At 34.2% G+C, this 18,165-nt stretch overlaps 1 pseudogene; it reads left to right on the plus strand.

The window, feature by feature from the left end:
* Positions 1-9,417: 9,417 nt before the first annotated feature.
* LOC120182506 lies at positions 9,418-14,412 on the plus strand (annotated as a pseudogene).
* The last annotated feature ends 3,753 nt before the right edge of the window (positions 14,413-18,165 follow it).

The raw sequence follows: 18,165 nt of genomic DNA on the forward strand, positions 1-18,165 counted from the left end.
CGGTTGTAAAATAAGAAACAAAACAACAACAAAAAATGGCGATTACAACTTTGAAAGATTTCTTAATCATTAATCGATCTAATATCTAATTAATCAGCCAATTAACCGAACTAAATTTCTAAATTGATTAATTTAGTTAAAACCGAACAATGAGCATCCCTAAGTTTAATTAGGTTAAATGTTAGTAAAAATATTAAGTTTTAATTTGACCATGAGATTTAAATAAAATATTAACCTTAAAGTTTAGATAAAATGTTTAATTTGAAATTTGAATTTTAGATAGAATATCAATATGACTCTTGAATCTAGTCAAAGTTTTTATCATCGATCACCATAAGTTGTTGTCATGATTACTTCAAATTCTTAAAAATTATTGGTAGGATTGATATGATTACATATAATTTTTTGAGTAAAGTACACAAATAGTCCCCCGATTATAGGTATTGCTTGGTTGAGTCCCTTAAGTATTAAAAGTTATAAAATGGTCTCTCGACTATAAGACTTTACATTGTCGAGTCTCCCGACTATTAAAAGTTATAATATAGTCACTCAACTATTAATATATCCCAAACTCGTTCTTTTCCGTTAAAAAATTGACACTCGCATGAGCTAGACGACAATTAACTCATAGGGATATGATAAAATATGATCCTAGAATCGTTTGAGTTGTAATTTTTGGATTGAGTCTATGCTTACGTTATGCAATCGAGCTAATACTTGAAACATTATATGGTTGAGCCAGTGCTTGAAAGCAATGATTGTGTCGATAATCATCACTAAAATATAATTTTATCATATCTCGGTCAGTAGGTTAACGTACAATTCAGAAAATCGTTAAATTTTTAATAGAAAATAATGAGTTTGGAACATATAAATAGTCGACTGGCCATTTTGTAACTTTTAATAGTTGAAGAACTCAACAAAGCAACGCCTTATAGTTGATGGACCATTATATAACTTTTAATAGTCGAGAGACTCAACAAAACAACTCCCTATAGTCAGAGGACCATTTGTGTACTTTACCGTAATTTTATTCTTGTATTCTTTAAAGTATTATTGATTTTCTTTTTAAAGAAATAAAATAAAAAGGACTTTATTTTTTTTGTTAAATATACAAGCATATGTAATATCAATTATATCATATTACAACTTTATTTTTCTTTCATTTACTATATTGGATCATTGTATTTGTACTAAGTTTCAGCTTCTTCTGGTATATATAACAGTTTAGATTCAATTTCCATTAGATGATAGTTGATATAACTAAAGTATATAAATTCAATTAAAATCAAAATGTTAAAGTTTGGATTAGTTGGGTTTAGACATGCACAAAGTTGGATAAAAAACTGATCCGGATCAGATAAAAACCGATCCGGTTTTTTCACCTAGCCAAAAAATCGAATTAAAAAAACGGTTCAGATCCTAATCAGTTTGGAGGTCCGGATGGTGTAACTGGTTTCGGTTTGAAAAAAACTGGTTTTTTTAAAAAAGCGGATATAAAAAACCAGTTTGTAGCCATGATGAACAAAAAATTACAAAAATAAGATTTGAGAGATGTTTAGGTGTTGTGTAATAAGATTTGAGAAATTTGTAATCAACCAAATACATCCCCAACATATTTATACATGTTTAGGTGGTAAAATAACGGTCACAAAACCCCCAACGGCTAGTTTTTAAAACCCCAAATCGAATTTTTTTCGGATAAAAATTGGTTTTTTATCCGGTTTTTTTCAAACCGGTAAAAAAAATCAATCGTCCAATTTTTTCCTAAACCGGTTATACTATCCGATTTTTAAATATCAGATCCGGTTTAAAAATATTGGTTTTTCCCAAATCCAATTTCGGATATTTTTTTGCACAAAATTAGATATTGGAATTTTTTGTGCACCTAGATGGGTTTAATTTATTTTAAAATTAGGTGTTTTTAGATTCACTAGTCAATATTTTCAAATTATATTATCTAAAATTTATATTATTTCATAATTATGTTTAAATTAAAAATATAAATTTATTCTCAATTTTAAAATTGTGAGGTTTTTCTTTAGAAATTACAAGTCTAAATATCATTTAAATTATGAAAATTTTTCTTTATATTTCAGCAATTGTAAGTGAATTAAATCTAATCAAGGATGGAATGGGCCTAGAGGAGTGATGGAGAGCAATAATGCACCTATGAAAATTTCAAATTCATATATAACTTTTATATTTGTATTTTTTTATTAATGATCTAATATAACATCCTTTGTTTTTTTAAATTTGTACCTTTTAAATTTCTAATATAATTTTTTAAAAGTTCACATCTTTTACATAAAAATCTAGGCTTATCCTTGAATTTCATCACTTAAAAATATATTATTTATTAGTTAATATAAATTATAAAATGTAAAAATCTACGAGATAAAACTACTTCATACAAGCGTATAGGTTTAGATCATAAAATTTTTGTTTAAAATACGAAAATTTTCGAAGAATACTTTTACAGGACAATGTGTATTAGTTAATTAATACATGGTTGTAAGAAAATGTTTAGTTGTATTTTGTTTGTTTGTTTATTTTAAGTTGATTATTGTTGAGAAATTAAGAGTTAGTTAGAAGGTTTGTTAGTTAGTTAGTGGTTGGTTAGAAGTTAGTTAGTGTATTAGCCTTTGTAATTGAGTTGTATAAAAGGAATGTGTAAAGATTAGTAATAATATGAATATACACGAGGTATTTTTTACACACGTGTTTTAACATGGTATTAGAGGAAATGTCTCGTGTGGAACCTCGCCCTTTCTAATTTTACCCTTTTTCTTTATTGAGTTCTTTGTTTTCTCCCCTCTTTTCTTCCATGGATTCCATCAATTTTACTCATCCTCTTTACCTTCATCCATCAGATACGTCGGGGACGGTGCTGGTTTCGTATCAATCGACTAGAATTGAGAACTACAATCTATGGAGCCGCTCGATTTTAATCGCGTTATTGGTAAAGAATAAGTTAGGGTTCGTCAATGGCGATTACACTCGTGATGATTTCGGTGAGTTGTTGTAATCACAGTGGGATAGGTGCAATGCAATCGTTCTTTCGTGGATCCTGAACACTGTGAGTGTTAACCTCTCTGTGAGATTGGTGTTTGCTTCCACCACCGCACATGTTTGGAAAGATTTGAAGGATCATTTTAGTAAAATTGATGGCTCTCAAATCTTCTTCTTGCATCGAGAGATTGCCCTATTTACTCAAGATGATTCCTCCGTTTCAGCCTATTATTCGCATCTAAAGCTTCTTTGGGATGAGTACAATGCATTAGTCCATGTCTCGTCATGTAATTGCGTTGATTCTTCCCAAGCTTTGAATCTCATTCTTCAGCAACGATTATTTCAGTTCTTAATGGAACTGAATGAAACGTATTCTTCCATTCAAAGTCATATTCTTCTTTTGGATCCGCTTCCTTCGGAGAATCGGGCGTATTCGATGGTGGTTCAGGAGGAATCCCAACGGTGTTTTTCTTCAGGCGTTTCATCACTGTCTGATACGGTGGCCATGTACTCCAACTCTACGAATTCTCACCGAGGAAGATTTAATGGAGTGTGCGATTTTTGTAAGATCTGTGGCCATAAGCGTGACCAGTGTTATAGGCTCAATGGCTTTCCTCCTGACTTCAAGTTCACAAAGACAAATAAAACCTCTTCTGCCATGGTGGCTAATTCGGATCAGGCTGATAATCATTCAGAGTCTTCTCCCTTGACTTTTTCTTTGGCTCCGGTGTTCACCTCAGACCAGTACAATCGTTTGCTGAAGCTTCTCAACAAAGACGTTCATGAATCTGGTGATGTTGCTTCTGCCAATTTTGCAGGTATGGTTCATGATGGTTTATCTGCTTCCATAAATAATTATATTACCTGGATTCTTGACACTGGAGCTACTGACCATATGCTGTCTAATTTTGAATGCTTGAGTAATCATGTTGAATGCTTCTCACGTTTTGTTCATCTTCCGAATGGTAAAACCCTCCTTATAACACACGTTGGTTCCTATTGGTTTGATTCTTCTTACTGTTTACAGAATGTCTTATATGTTCATACCTTTGCTCATAATTTGTTGTCTGTTTCAAAATTGACCATTGACTTAAATTGTGTTGTTCAGTTTTATCCTGACTTTTGCATATTTAAGGATCTCTCCAATGGCAAGATATTGGGGATTGGTAGGAAACAAGGAGGCCTGTATGTTCTTCATTCTTTTGGTTCTTTTCTTAGTGTTGTTTCTAAGCTTCCTAATGTGTCTTTTACTGTTACACCTCATTGTATGTCCTCTGTTGATAATAAAAAATCCATTTGGCATGCCCGGTTAGGTCATGCTTCTTTTCTCAAGTTGTATCATCTCTCATTGAATGACTGTAAACTAGATTCTTCTGTTATTCATTCCTGTTATGTTTGTCCTTTAGCCAAACAAGCTCGTTTGCCTTTTCCAATTAGTCAGTCTCGGTCTAGTCTTCCTTTTTAGTTGATTCACATGGACTTATGGGATCCATATAGAATTTCCTCTCATAGTGGTCATAGATTTTTTCTAACAATAGTTGATGATTGTACAAGAATGACATGGGTCTACTTATTAAAACTTAAGTCTGATGCTATTGTTTCTTTAAGGAAATTTCTTTCTTTATTCCTTAATCACTTTGAGGCTTTTGTCAAAACCATTCGTAGAGTTTTTTTAACAAAGAGTGTTCCTTTATTTTTCTCTTCCTTTGAAATTGTTCATCAATTATCTTGTGTTGATACTCCTCAGCAAAATGGGGTAGTTGAAAGGAAGCATAAACACGTATTAGAAGTAGCTCGAGCACTTCGTTTTCAGTCTCGGGTTCTTATTAAGTTTTGGGGAGAGTGTGTCTTAGTTGTTTGTTACTTAATTAATAGGCTGCCTTCTGCTGTCCTTAATTGGAAATCTCTATATGAAATGTTTCATCTTAAGCCTCCTTCTTTGTTACACTTAAAGGTCTTTGGTTGCTTAGGTTATGCTACTCAAACTAAGCCTCGCGATAAGTTCGTCCCTAGAGCTATTCCTTCAGTTTTTATGGGATACTCGGATACTCAAAAAGGTTATTTGATGTTTAGCCTTGTGTCTAAGATTTTTTTTATTAGTAGGGATGATCGGTTTCATGAGCATTCTTTCCCTTTTCATTTACCCGAGCTGTCATCTCGGTTATTTCCTTCCCAACCTTTTATACCTGACTGAGTTTTTTGTAACTGACTTACCTTTTTCAGATGTGTCCTCGACTCATGGTAGTTCTCCTAATTTGGCTTCTCAATAGTCTTCTTGTAGTCCTTCTTTTAATGATATGTGTCCTGGTGTTATTGGTGTAGAGTCTCCTGCACTTGTTTCTTCTCCTAGTGTTCCTGTTCCTGTTGATCATGTTGTTAGGAGGTCTTCTAGAGTGTCCAAACCTCCACTTTGGTTAAATGAGTGTGTTTCTTGCCAATCATCCACTTCTAGCTTTCATTCCATTTCACATAACATTTCTTATTCTCATCTTCCATCTCACACCCAATCTTTTCTTTCATTCACTTCCATTGTTGAGCCTACTAATTATAATGATGCCATTAAAGACCCTTTATGGGTTACTTCCATGCAAGAGGAGATTCAAGCATTAGAATTAAACAATACTTAGTGTGTAGTTTCTTTGCCACCAGGAAAGGTTCCCATTGGATGTAAATAGGTGTATAAGGTTAAGTTTCGATCCAATGGTAAGGTTGAACAATATAAGGTACGTTTGGTTACGAAAGGCTACAATCAGCGAGAAGGTGTGGACTTTGTTGAAACTTTCTCACCTGTTGCTAAGCTTGTCACAGTACAAACTTTTTTGGTGCTTGCCTCTTTGCAACACTGGTCTCTGTTTCAAATGGATGTTTATAATGCGTTTCTTCAAGGGACCTTGCTTGAGGAGGTTTACATGCAGTTACCTCATGGATTTTGTAGCCAGGGGGAGAACATGGTCTGTAGGCTGCATAAATCTATTTATGGTCTGAAGCAAGCATCTCGGCAGTGGAACATGAGGCTAACTGAAGCTTTGGTTGCTATTGGATATGTTCAAAGTAAGTTTGATTACTCGCTTTTTACAAAAAGAGAGGGAACAAAAATAGTAATCATGCTTATATATGTTGATGATCTGTTGATTACTGGAATTGATACTGCCATGATAGAAGAATTGAAAGTGATTTTGTATGCTAGCTTTAGAATGAAAGATTTAGGGGAACTTAAATACTTTATTGGTTTTGAGATACTTAGATCTAGTGAAGGAATTTTGTTGAACCAAAGGAAGTATGCATTAGAGTTGATAGAAGAAACAGAATTAGAAGGTGCTAAACCTGTTTTTACCCCTATGGAGTAGAATATCAAGCTTACCTCTACTGGTTATGATTCTAGTTTGGTTAAAAATGGTGAGAAGAGGGTAGATGATGAAGTATTGCAGGGTGAACAAAAATCTACCAGAGGTTAATAGGAAGGTTGATTTATCTCACTCATACAAGACCAAATATCACCTTTGTGGTACATTATCTGAGTTAGTTTATGCAATAACCAAAAAGGTCGCACTTGGAAGCAACCCTTCGAGTGGTTAAGTACATAAAGAAGAATCTTGGTCAAGGAATCTTATTATCTTCTGTAGGAAAATGTCAGCTAACAACCTTTTGTGATGCTGACTGGGCAGCTTGTTTGATGACGAGGAGATCGATTACTGGATTCTGTGTCAAACTAGGAAATTCCTTAATTTCCTGGAAGTCAAAAAATTAGAACACTATAGCAAGGTCATCAGCAGAGGTTAAATACAGAGGTATGTCAATGGTAGCAGCAGAAATTGTATGGCTAAAAGGTCTGTTAGTAGAGTTGGGTGTAAAGGATCTTCAGTCGGCCAAACTTTACTGTGATAGCAAGGCAGTACTGCAGATTGCAGCAAACCCAATATTTCATGAGAGGACAAAGCATATTGAGATATATTGCCATTTTATTCGAGAAAAAAAAATACAAGAAGGGGTGATCTACACAAAATATGTTTCATATGCAAATCAACTAGCAGACGTTTTAACCAAGGCTTTGGGTACTCAACAACATGAATATTTAATTTCCAAGTTGGGAGTCAAAGAATAAATTTATATTTTTAATTTAAACATAATTATGAAATAATATAAATTTTAGATAATATAATTTGAAAATATTGGCTAGTGAATTTAAAAACACCTAATTTTAAAATAAATTAAACCCATCTAGAGGTGCACAAAAAATCCGAATATCCGATTTTGCACAAAAAATATCAGAAACTGGATTTGGGAAAAACTGTTTTTTTTTAAATTGGATCGGATATTTAAAAAATGGATAGTATAACCGGTTTGGGAAAAAATTGGACGATCGCTTTTTTTACCAGATTAAAAACCGGTTTGAAAAAAACCGGATAAAAAACGGTTTTTATCCGAAAAATTTCGGTCTGGGGTTTTAAAAACTAGCCGTTAATGTAGCTGTTGGGGGGTTTTTTGTGATTGTTTTTCCTAAAAAAATCACCATTTTACCACTCTTTTTTTTATAGGAAGTGGAGGCCTCATTAAAAACTCCCCTCATGATTAACGGAACACCAAACAGTGTTCCTTAATCAACGGAATGAGGAAAAAAGTGCCTCAAAATTCATTAATAAGAAAAGATTACATAAAGGTTAAAACAAACAATCCCCTTACAAACAACCAAAAAAACAACAAAACACCCAGTGAACATTTTTAAATCTTGCCCATGTTAGTGCACCTGCCACCCACGTAAAGGGCTGATGCCCATACCAAGATCTGTACCCCAAAACAAGTACACAACACTCAACAACCCTACATCCCACATGCAACTCGATTCCCCATCACCCATGCCCTGCTGCTCCACTAGCACACAAACCTTGGTTGCTACCCATCCTCCACCGAGCAAACCCATACCCTGTCCATACCTTGTTGCCAAAAACACCCAATTTACCACCCTAAACATGTATATATAAGTTGGAGATGTATTTGGTTGATTACAACTTTCTCAAATCTTATTACACAACACCTAAACATCTCTCAAATCTTATTTTTGTAATTTTTTTCTCACCACCACCGATTTTTTTCAAACCGAAACCGGTTGCACCGGTTACACCATCCGACCCTCCAAACCGATTAGGATCCGAACCGGTTTTTTTAAAATCCAATTTTTTGGCTAGTGAAAAAACCAGATCGGTTTTTATCCGATCCGAATCGGTTTTTTATCCGACTTTGTGCATGTCTGACAACGGCGGTGGACGACCGATGGGTGGAGTGGATGCATTGGGATTAAGGATTTTAGGACTTTTTTGTGATTTTAGAAATATTTTGAATTTGTTTGAATAATAATAATAATAATAATTTTAAGTTCTTTTAAAATTTTATAATGACACAACGTGTCACATTTTGAGTAATTGATGATTTTTTTAAACATCTATTATTGTCGAGATATCTAAATGATAATATTGGAAATGTTAGACACTTAAATTGAAAAAACAAAGTCTAGGCAGGAAAAAAATGTATAGTTTGAATATTTTTTTTATATTAAGCCAAAATATAATTGATGAACAGTTAATAGTTTCCTCCAAATGGGGAACAACCAGGCTCTTGGGATTTGCTGGCCTAATCTTAAAGCAACTGGCAGAATATATAGCTTTCTTTAATTAGTTTAGCTTGAAATTATTACAGAAGAGTAGTTGAGACACGAGACAGCAAAAATCAACAACTTATAAAGCAGTTTGTTAAAGTTTTATACGTAATCTTAGGTCATGCAATACTTGCTCCTTCAATATATCTCTCATTTCTTTACTTTAATTTATTCATTTGATATATATATATATATATATACATATATATTATGTACATATGTAATGTTCCAAGTTTGAACTTCTTTCTCATTCAAGCACTGCACTTTACCTACCAAATATAAAAAATAAAACAAGCTTCTTTCTGCATATAAAAATAATGCAAGATTGACGAAAGGGTTCATTGAAAAATTGAGTCTTTCTTCATCATAGGGTATTAAGATTTTGTTTCTTGTTTTAATTTAAGGATGAGATAAGTTTTTGTTTGAATTGGATGATGATGCAGTTAACCAATGCTATCAACTCCACCTTGTATGCATCACTTGTTTTGTTCTTTGTTCTGTCTTGCATTGTCCGTTTGTTGTTTTTCCTATTTCGTTCAGTTAAAGAAGCAAGCACTTGGGTATTGGAACTTGTAAGAGAGATCATTCTGGGATAATCTACCAGGTTTCTCTTCCATCTCTCTCTGGTAATTGGTTGTCAGTTTTCAACAAAAGAAGCTAGTAATTGCATGCGTTTTCTGCAACATTTTCTAACAAGTTTCTAGTTAGCTGATGGAGGGATTGTGTGAATTGAAACCCTTTTATCTGAATATCATTGCAGGTCATTCGGATGAACATCTTTCAGAATTTGATGGAGAGACTAAGGCAGCTGGTGGGTCCTAAAGGATGGGACTATTGCGTTCTCTGGAAACTGAGTAATGATCAAAGGTTAGAGTTTATTTCATAAACTGATGCATGCATTTGATGGCAATAAATGTATACGGGAGGGACACAAGATTTTATGTTAGGGGTTGCATGTGAGCTTCTTAAGTTTTAAATTTTATGACTATGAACAATTTCAGAGATGCATTCGAGAATGGTCACGTTCAAATTTGAAATTTCTGGGGATTCGGCTAACCTCCAATAACCCTTCGATCCATCCCAGAATGCATACATATGCATATTTGGATTTCATGTATGCATATTTGGATTTGGTCAGGTTTATTGAATGGGTGGATTGTTGTTGTGGTGGAACTGAAATTATTGAGAGTGGTGAAGAGCTTCAATTTCCAGTTACTTCAGTCCTTACATGCAGGGATGTGATATTTCAGCATCCAAAAAACAGATCCTGTGAATTGCTTGACCAACTTCCTTCTTGCATGCCCCTAGATTCTGGGTATTTTCTCTTTTCTCTTCTTTCTCCCTTTTTATGATGGATGAGTTTACACTAAACAGAAGTCATGCACAAGCCTTGATATCAAATCAACCCAAATGGTTAAACTTCTCTGATAATTCAGATTCAAATGTTCCAGAGGTTGGTAACTAATACATCTTCAATCCTTATACTTTAATAATTATAAAAAAAACTAAGGTGTTTGATCTTCTTACAACCTTTTTTCCAGGAAATAGTTGGAACTAGGATCTTGATTCCAGTTGCAGAAGGACTAATTGAGCTTTTTGTTGCTAAACAAGTATATATATATTGTTTTTGTTGTTTTTCTCATTGGTTGCAAGAAGATTATGCTTCTAGGTTTCATAAATGGAATGTACTTAGCTCCCAAGCATTGAATGAGTTTCAAGCAAAGCCTCATTCAAGCAATGAGAATGATCAAAAGGATCCCATCAATCATTTCCATCCACCATCCGCGACGACACTGGAATCTCTAAACCTGCCATATGACATCTCCATCGATCAAATTCGATCGACAAACTCCCTGCAGCAGTATCATTATCTTTCAGAAGATAAAACCGAGAAGATGAATTCATGTATTGAAGGGTCTCATGATGTATTCCTTTCAGACAAGGTTTTTAAGGATAATGGACTTCAAGAGATGGATCCATTGAATTCGATGATGACCAATGAATCAATCCTTATCCAAGGGAATGAAAAGGAATCTGTAAAACAAGAGAATGGACGGTCGGATTTGATTTCGGATTGCAGTGATCAGAACGATTACGAAGATGATGCAAGGTGCCAACGGAGAGCAGGGTCCAACGGGCAGTCCAAAAACCTTGTCGCTGAGAGAAAAAGAAGGAAGAAGCTTAATGAAAGACTCTATGCACTTCGATCTTTGGTTCCTAAAATCTCTAAGGTGATTCATTGTCAACTGTCTTATGTAGATTTACACCAACATATATATGTTTTGACACTGTAATTTCTTCGTTGTTAGTTGGATAGAGCTTCAATTCTTGGAGATGCGATTGAGTTCGTGAAGGAACTGCAAAAACAAGTGAAAGAACTCCAAGTTGAGCTTGAAGAACATTTAGATAACGATAATGGTGCTAAGAAAACAAGCACGGATGGAGTCCATAAAAAGTTTCAATCTGAGATCTTCTTACAAGATGATCAAATCCATGTATATTCTAACCCCGAATATGATAATGGACCCCATAGCTTTCCCGTTGGAGGTAAGGACAGAGTCTCAAAGGCGCAAAACCAATATGTGGACATTTGTACCGACAAGACAAGGCAAATGGAGGTAAAACCAATATATTCTTGTTGTTTTAATGGCGTTTAAATGGTGATTAACAAAGATGAAGATGTGTCATAACCATTTTTTTGAAAAAATTTGAAAAAATAATTAATTTTAAAAAAAACAGCCATGACTTATTTTGAATAATTTGAAGATTTTGAATTAAAGTAAATAGGAGTCGTCATCGATCTTTGGACTAGATAGGTTGAATACCTAAAAATGTCGTTTAAAACAATTTTAAGAAAAATCATTTTTTAAGACAAAAATTGGTATGCGTTTACCAAAAATCCGATTTAACGGGTCCAGGAGTCGATTACGCGTGGGGAAGGATTAACACTCCCACAACGACCAAAATTGGTACTTAGTCGCTTATATATTATCGTAAATGGCGGAAATCATGAATTCACATTGATAATTAAAGTATGATCCATTCAGTAAAGTTAATTAATTTACTTCGAATTATTTGTTAGGGAATATTCCTTAATTCGAGAAAAAAATCACGAGATTTGTATATCCTCCAATGGGAATACTATCTCGTCTATTTCTCCTTTATACAAGAAATATTCCCCCTCACCAATGTTATCAAAAACACAACTTGAATATAAATTGAAAATAGACATTTACATAAAATAAAATAAATTGATATTTAGAAATGTGCATTGCATTGTTCAATAAAAAAAATGAATTAATTAGTCAAAATAAAATCTATTTATTTCAAGTTTACATTTTGTTCGAATGTCGTACGGATTGCACTATTTCGATTAAGCAATGATTTCCACGCCCATTCTACAAATTGTTGTTCTTGAAAATATTCGAATGACAAGAATTGATAAATCATCATTAACGAAAATTTGAGGGTATTTTATAATTTTTCCCAAAATATTAACTCTAAAAAATAATAAAAATATATACCTAAATATATATACATAAGGGTCCAAATATATTAAATAAATACATACGTATGTATAAATAAATATAAAGAATAAAATGAATTTATTATACGTATGTAACCAAATATATATATATAATTAATATACTATGTATGATATGGAGTACTAATAAAGAAGGGTTATTATTTGAACTAAAATACAAATATGAAAACATGACAGGCTGAAATACAAATAAAAATTAGACATACTTAGTAAAATAAAGGACTAAATAATAATAACAGTAACCTGAAAGACATAGCAATGAACATGGAAAACATCAGGGCAAAAATAGAAATGCCACACAACACAGGTGCTAGGAAAAATAAAACCTTTAAAATATAACGGGCTAAAATAAAAGACCAGAGGGTTTAAAGACTATATCATAAATATAAATAAGATCCATTAATGTACATACAAGGATCAAAATAAAATGAATCAGAAATCATCAACTAAAAATGGATATTAAACCCAATGCATATTACAGGGCAACAAATGACTAAAAGGGGAATATTAGAAACTTCAAGGCTCAAATCAAAAGGAAATAATTTCATTCAATGACCAAAACGTAAGTGTTACAAATATGGAACCCCCTTTGCGTGATTAGCCCATGCACTAAGATACCGACCAGTCCCCATCAAACTACGTCGTTTCGTGGGTGATATATAAGCCTGAAACCAAGGCTTTCCCCTTCATTTTACTCATTTGGTTCGGTTTAATAGTAGAGGGAGGAGAGAGAATTATCAAATTCTCTCAACTCCCTCATCGAGGAAGAGAGGGGCCATTGTTCGTCGGTGGAGTTTCACGGCGGTTCACGTTGGCCGAAGAGAGACAAATACCCCCAAAAGACTCCTCTCCTCACCCTCAACCCGTATCCTAACTCCCTTTAACACAAAACTCACCCTAAATCCCTAGATCTAAGTATTACCTTTCAGAAAAACAAAGATCCAATGACCATATTTTTACTTCCGACGAGCGTGGTATTCGGTAAGTCTTCTCTTCTCTTTGTTATGTATTTTTTTATGCTATTTTCTTTTCTTTTTTTACTTGTTATTCTCTTTTTTTTTCCAAAAAAAAAACTCTCTCGGTTTTTTTCCCGAAATCTCTCCCCCTCATCTCTATTTCCCGCATCTATCTTTTTATCTTGCCTGTTGGATGTCATCCTAAAAACATCTCCTCGGGATATCATTGTACAAACATATATATATATTTTTTTCTTTTCTAATTGATTGGCTTGTTGATTGACTGATGAATGATGGCAGGGATTACAATGGAGGTAACACTGGCGGCTCGCGTGACTGGGGAAATCGAGGGGTTAAGCGCGTGCATCTTACGCATGCCAATCTGACGATCCACGTCCACTGGTGATGGTTGATGATATTTAGGGTAAAAACCCTAAGCTTAGAAATATATATGGGCCATTGGATGCCTTCAAATCCAAGGGCCAGCGTTGGAGGTATTTGTTACTAAGGAAAAAACCCTAGCTGGGTTTGGGCTTTCATGCACGGGCTCCAATCGGGTTGGAATCGGGTGGGCCTGGTAAGATCCTTCTGGGTCTTGTAATTGAGTTTTCTGATGGGCTCTAGTCTTGGGCCTCAGTTGCCTGGGGTGTTAGATTTGTATTTTGGGCTTCAGTTTCAGGTCTACAAAAAAATGTAAATCTGTATTAATAAAATAATAATAATAATTTGGGAACCCGGATAAAAACGGGTGTCTACAGGATGTTTAGGTACAAGTTGAAGTTGATCAAATCGATGAAAACCAATTTTTTTGTAAAAGTTTTTAGCGAGCACAAGTCAGGCGACTTTGTAAGATTAATGGAGGCTTTGGATTCATTGGGATTGGAAGTAACAGATCTAAATGTAAACAACTTCATAGGCCTTGTTTCAAATATTTTCAAAGTATAGGTAATTTATTTTAGAAGATGGCATGCATTGCTCAGTATATAATGCACATAAACTAATGAGATCAACCAAAATTTACCTTTCTGGTGGAAAAAAAAGACAGTGAGATGACTCAAGCTGATCATCTGATGGAGTTATTGCTAGAGCTAACTCGAAACCCTTCCATGGGGTTGTCGGTGCCGAAGATGGTAAAAGCAACAGAGAAGAACAGTGTTGTCGAATGTAATTATCACAATCAGCAGTAACAACAACATATTCACAGTCACCATATCAGTTCCCATCACCACGAACTTCATCACTTCCCATAGAAAGTGACATGATCTTCGTCTCTCTTTCTTCAAGCTGTGCATGAGAAATGGACTTTGGACCTTTGTATCCCTTTAGCTTATAATAATATGCTTGGTGTAAGCATTTTGGAAGACAGATAAGACATCTGTTGGATTAGTTTTTATGTTCATTTGCTTAAAAGCACTGAATCAATCAAAGAATTTAAGACTGGATTATTTTTTTCTTCTTTTGGTTTATAATGTCTCTGACAATACCCTTGGATATTAAGAGTAGTTTCTGGCAATACCCTTGTATTGTAAGAAGTCAAGCTTATAACCTGGTGTTCTTATTGGATATCTTTATATCCTTCAAGGTCTTAATAACCCTTCTTTATATGTGAGTTCATTTTACAATATTAGTTTAAATTGAGATAAAATTGGTATCGGGTTAGAAAATGAACTTTTATATGTATAAAGTCCACATTTCAAGGATGAGGAGGCATACCTTAAAGGACTTCAAGGTATGTATACACTATGTCAATAAGATACGACATAAAAATGTAAAAATATCTTGCATATCAATGGATCATGATGAATTTTTTTCTCAAAGAAGTGACAAAAAGTACAAAACACATATTTATACAAAACACATAGGGTGAAATGGGTTGAAGTGGTTTTTGGCACGTCATCCTTTTTGATTTAGGTGAAGAGCAGTAAATAGTTGTTTAGTGAAGAGAAAATGATAATAGGGGAGTTGAGGAAGATGACGAACAATCGAGAGAGAGTGTCCTCCCCCTTTCCTCTAGCCTTGCATGGTGATTTATATACAAGTTGTTAGTGTTGGTCTAAGGCCTAGGGTGATGATGGCTATTTATAGGTTGGTAAGGTAAAGAAATATGTCTTTCAGATAGTAGATTTAGTAAGTAGATTACGTGACCTTTAACTGGTAGATCACATAAGAGTGCCAGTAGTCATATCAAGGAATTGTAGTTGGACGAAGGATATAAAATTTCAAAGGCTTTGAGGTTCAATAGGAAGAGGAATGACAACAAAGATGTGGCTTGTAGAGGAGGTATAACACTTGTCCCCTTGATCGAGGGAATGCCATAAACTGACTTGAACATAGATTTGTTGAAGAGGGTATTTATCGATACTAATTTTAGTTTGTTCCCGTTATTAACATTACTATTATTATTATTATATTAATATTGTTATTATTATTATTATATTAATATTGTTATTATTATAAGCTCAATACAATAAATCAGGGCCCAAATACAAAGCAACATATGGATGCCCATTTACAAGGACCCGAAGGCCTAAACCTGAAGACAAATCGGGTAAACCCAGAAATAGTTGACCTGAAGTAGATCCGACTCATCAGAACTCGGAGGTCCATACCTGAGAAGTCCAACAGCCCAACAGCAGATCTAGGCCCAGATGACCTAGTATGCCTAAAACCTATTTAGGGTTTTTCCTAGGGTTTCCCACATCTCAGCTCCAACCACCAGCAACCATCGCCGTCCGATCAAAAGATATCCAAGGGCCCAGATGAAGCTTTCAGAATCTCTAGGGTATCATTACCACTCTATGGATATTCCGGCAGCCGCGTCCAGATTGTCCAACCAGTTGCTGCCACGCTACCACCCCCTCAACAGAAGACTCCAGAAGATGAATGACAGCCGCACACCTCATCGACCCTAGGGTGAGTCACCACAATAGCTCTACTGACTCGCCGAAGCTCCATAATTGTGAACGTATCTCCAAGGCCTATAAAAGGCCACTGATCCTGCACAACGAAAACACACATCAACGAGAGAAGACGGAGAGACTAACAGAAATGAAAAACATAAACACAACAAACAAATGAGAGATACCAACCAAGAGAGAAAAATAAAAGGGAAGGAAACTTACTCTCGCCGAAGCCTCCATTCATCATCGGAAAGCCAGATTTTGTAGGTATTTTCTCAGATCTACGGAGTTTTGAAAGGTTTTAGTCTAAGAGAGACTCATATTCGAGTTTAGGGTGTTTCGATCTATGGTTTGAGGGCAATTTTATAAATTTCGACCACCATGGACATTGGCTAGGGAGAGTTTCTCACTTTTTAGAGAGAGAAGCAGAATGAGAAAATGAAGGCTTAAAGCATGAAATGACCGGTTTTGGCCTATTTATACGTCTCACTGAACGACATCGTTTTGGGGAGGGGTCTCTACGTAATTTCAAGAATAGGCAAACCACGTCCGTAGTCTTTATAATTTATAATTCTTCCATTTTTGGTCACTAAATTAGGTTTATGTGCATTTTAATTCTGTCTTCGCATTCTACTTTATTTCTTTTTAGTCACTACCCATATATATTAGGTAAAATTGCATATTTAGTCCCTATTATTTTAATAATATATATTTTAATCCTTATAATTATTTATGGTTAAATTACACTATTAGCACCTAGATTTCATAATATTTCGAACTAGGTCCATTAATTTAGATTTTTTATGATTTAATCCCTATAATATTTTTTTGTTATATTATTTTGTATAATAAATCATAAAAATATTTCCTTAACTTATTAGGAATGTATATTAAATTATTGTTGATACAAAATAATAGCCCTGATATTTGTTAAAGGGATCATAAATTAAATTAAACTCAGATTTGTAAATTTTACTGCAAAGACATTAATTAATAAACAAAGGTACCAATTTTGAGCACTGTGGGGTGCTAATCCTTCCCTATATGTAGCCGACCCCTGAACTCATTTTTAGGTTAGCAGACCCTTTTTGTGTTATTTTAATAAATTTTTAATAAATTTTACTAAAATAACCAAGCGTTTTTGGTGACCAATCTCACCTCGATAAATGATTGGTGGCGACTCCTCAAAATTGTGTTTTAATTTATACAAGAAGAAAAACACTTAATTTCTTGAGACGATTTAGAAAATAAGGACACCTGTTTTCGCTGGGAAAATACCGTCTAGATAGCTTGGCGACTCCGCTGTGGACATTTTTTTAGAGAGTCAAGCCACCATTTTATTAATTAATTGTCTTTGCAATAAAATTATAAATTTGTTTTAATTTTGTTTTAATCCCTTGATTATTTTAATAACTATTTTGGTATAAATAGTTGTACTAACTTGTTTGTTAATGTTTTCAGTTTAATTATGTGTCTTTAGATTTAAAGAATAAATTTATGTGTTGTACATTATTTTTTCTTTTTATGCTTTTCCTCACACACTGTGCACTGCATTATCATGACATGAGCTAAAACCCTGCTCTATCCTATTTAGTATGAATGAGAAACTACTCCCTTGTGTGGTTTTCACCTCCGTATGGGATAGGGGATCATTCCTTGAGCTCATACCTTATGTTCCTCTTGTGGTTTTCACCTCCGTATGGACATAAGAAAGTGTGTTCCTTCGAATTAAACTCAATTTGAAAGTCTGTGATGAACCAGGAATGAGGGTTCGACAACCTAATGGGGCATCGACAAGGACAATTCGATGACCCTTTTTACCTTAGAGCCAAACCCATCATATAATAAACCTAGAACTTGAGTCTGGGCAAAACCTATAACACCCCCAACCCGTATCCGACCCGGATACGAGTCCGAAGTGTCACATTGACTTTTCAAACATTTATTCGTATAAAATATTGAGTAATTTAAAACTTTTATAACATATAAATGACTCGTTTACATAAAAGACATTTTCATTATTACAAAACCAATCAGAGCATGTATCTTTCACTTATTATTTCCATATAACTATTCGAAACATTTATAAAACGGTTCATAGCT

This window comes from Hibiscus syriacus, unplaced genomic scaffold (genome assembly GCF_006381635.1).
Source record: "Hibiscus syriacus cultivar Baekdansim isolate YM2019G1 unplaced genomic scaffold, ASM638163v2 tig00112673_pilon, whole genome shotgun sequence".
Taxonomy (NCBI): domain Eukaryota; kingdom Viridiplantae; phylum Streptophyta; class Magnoliopsida; order Malvales; family Malvaceae; genus Hibiscus; species Hibiscus syriacus.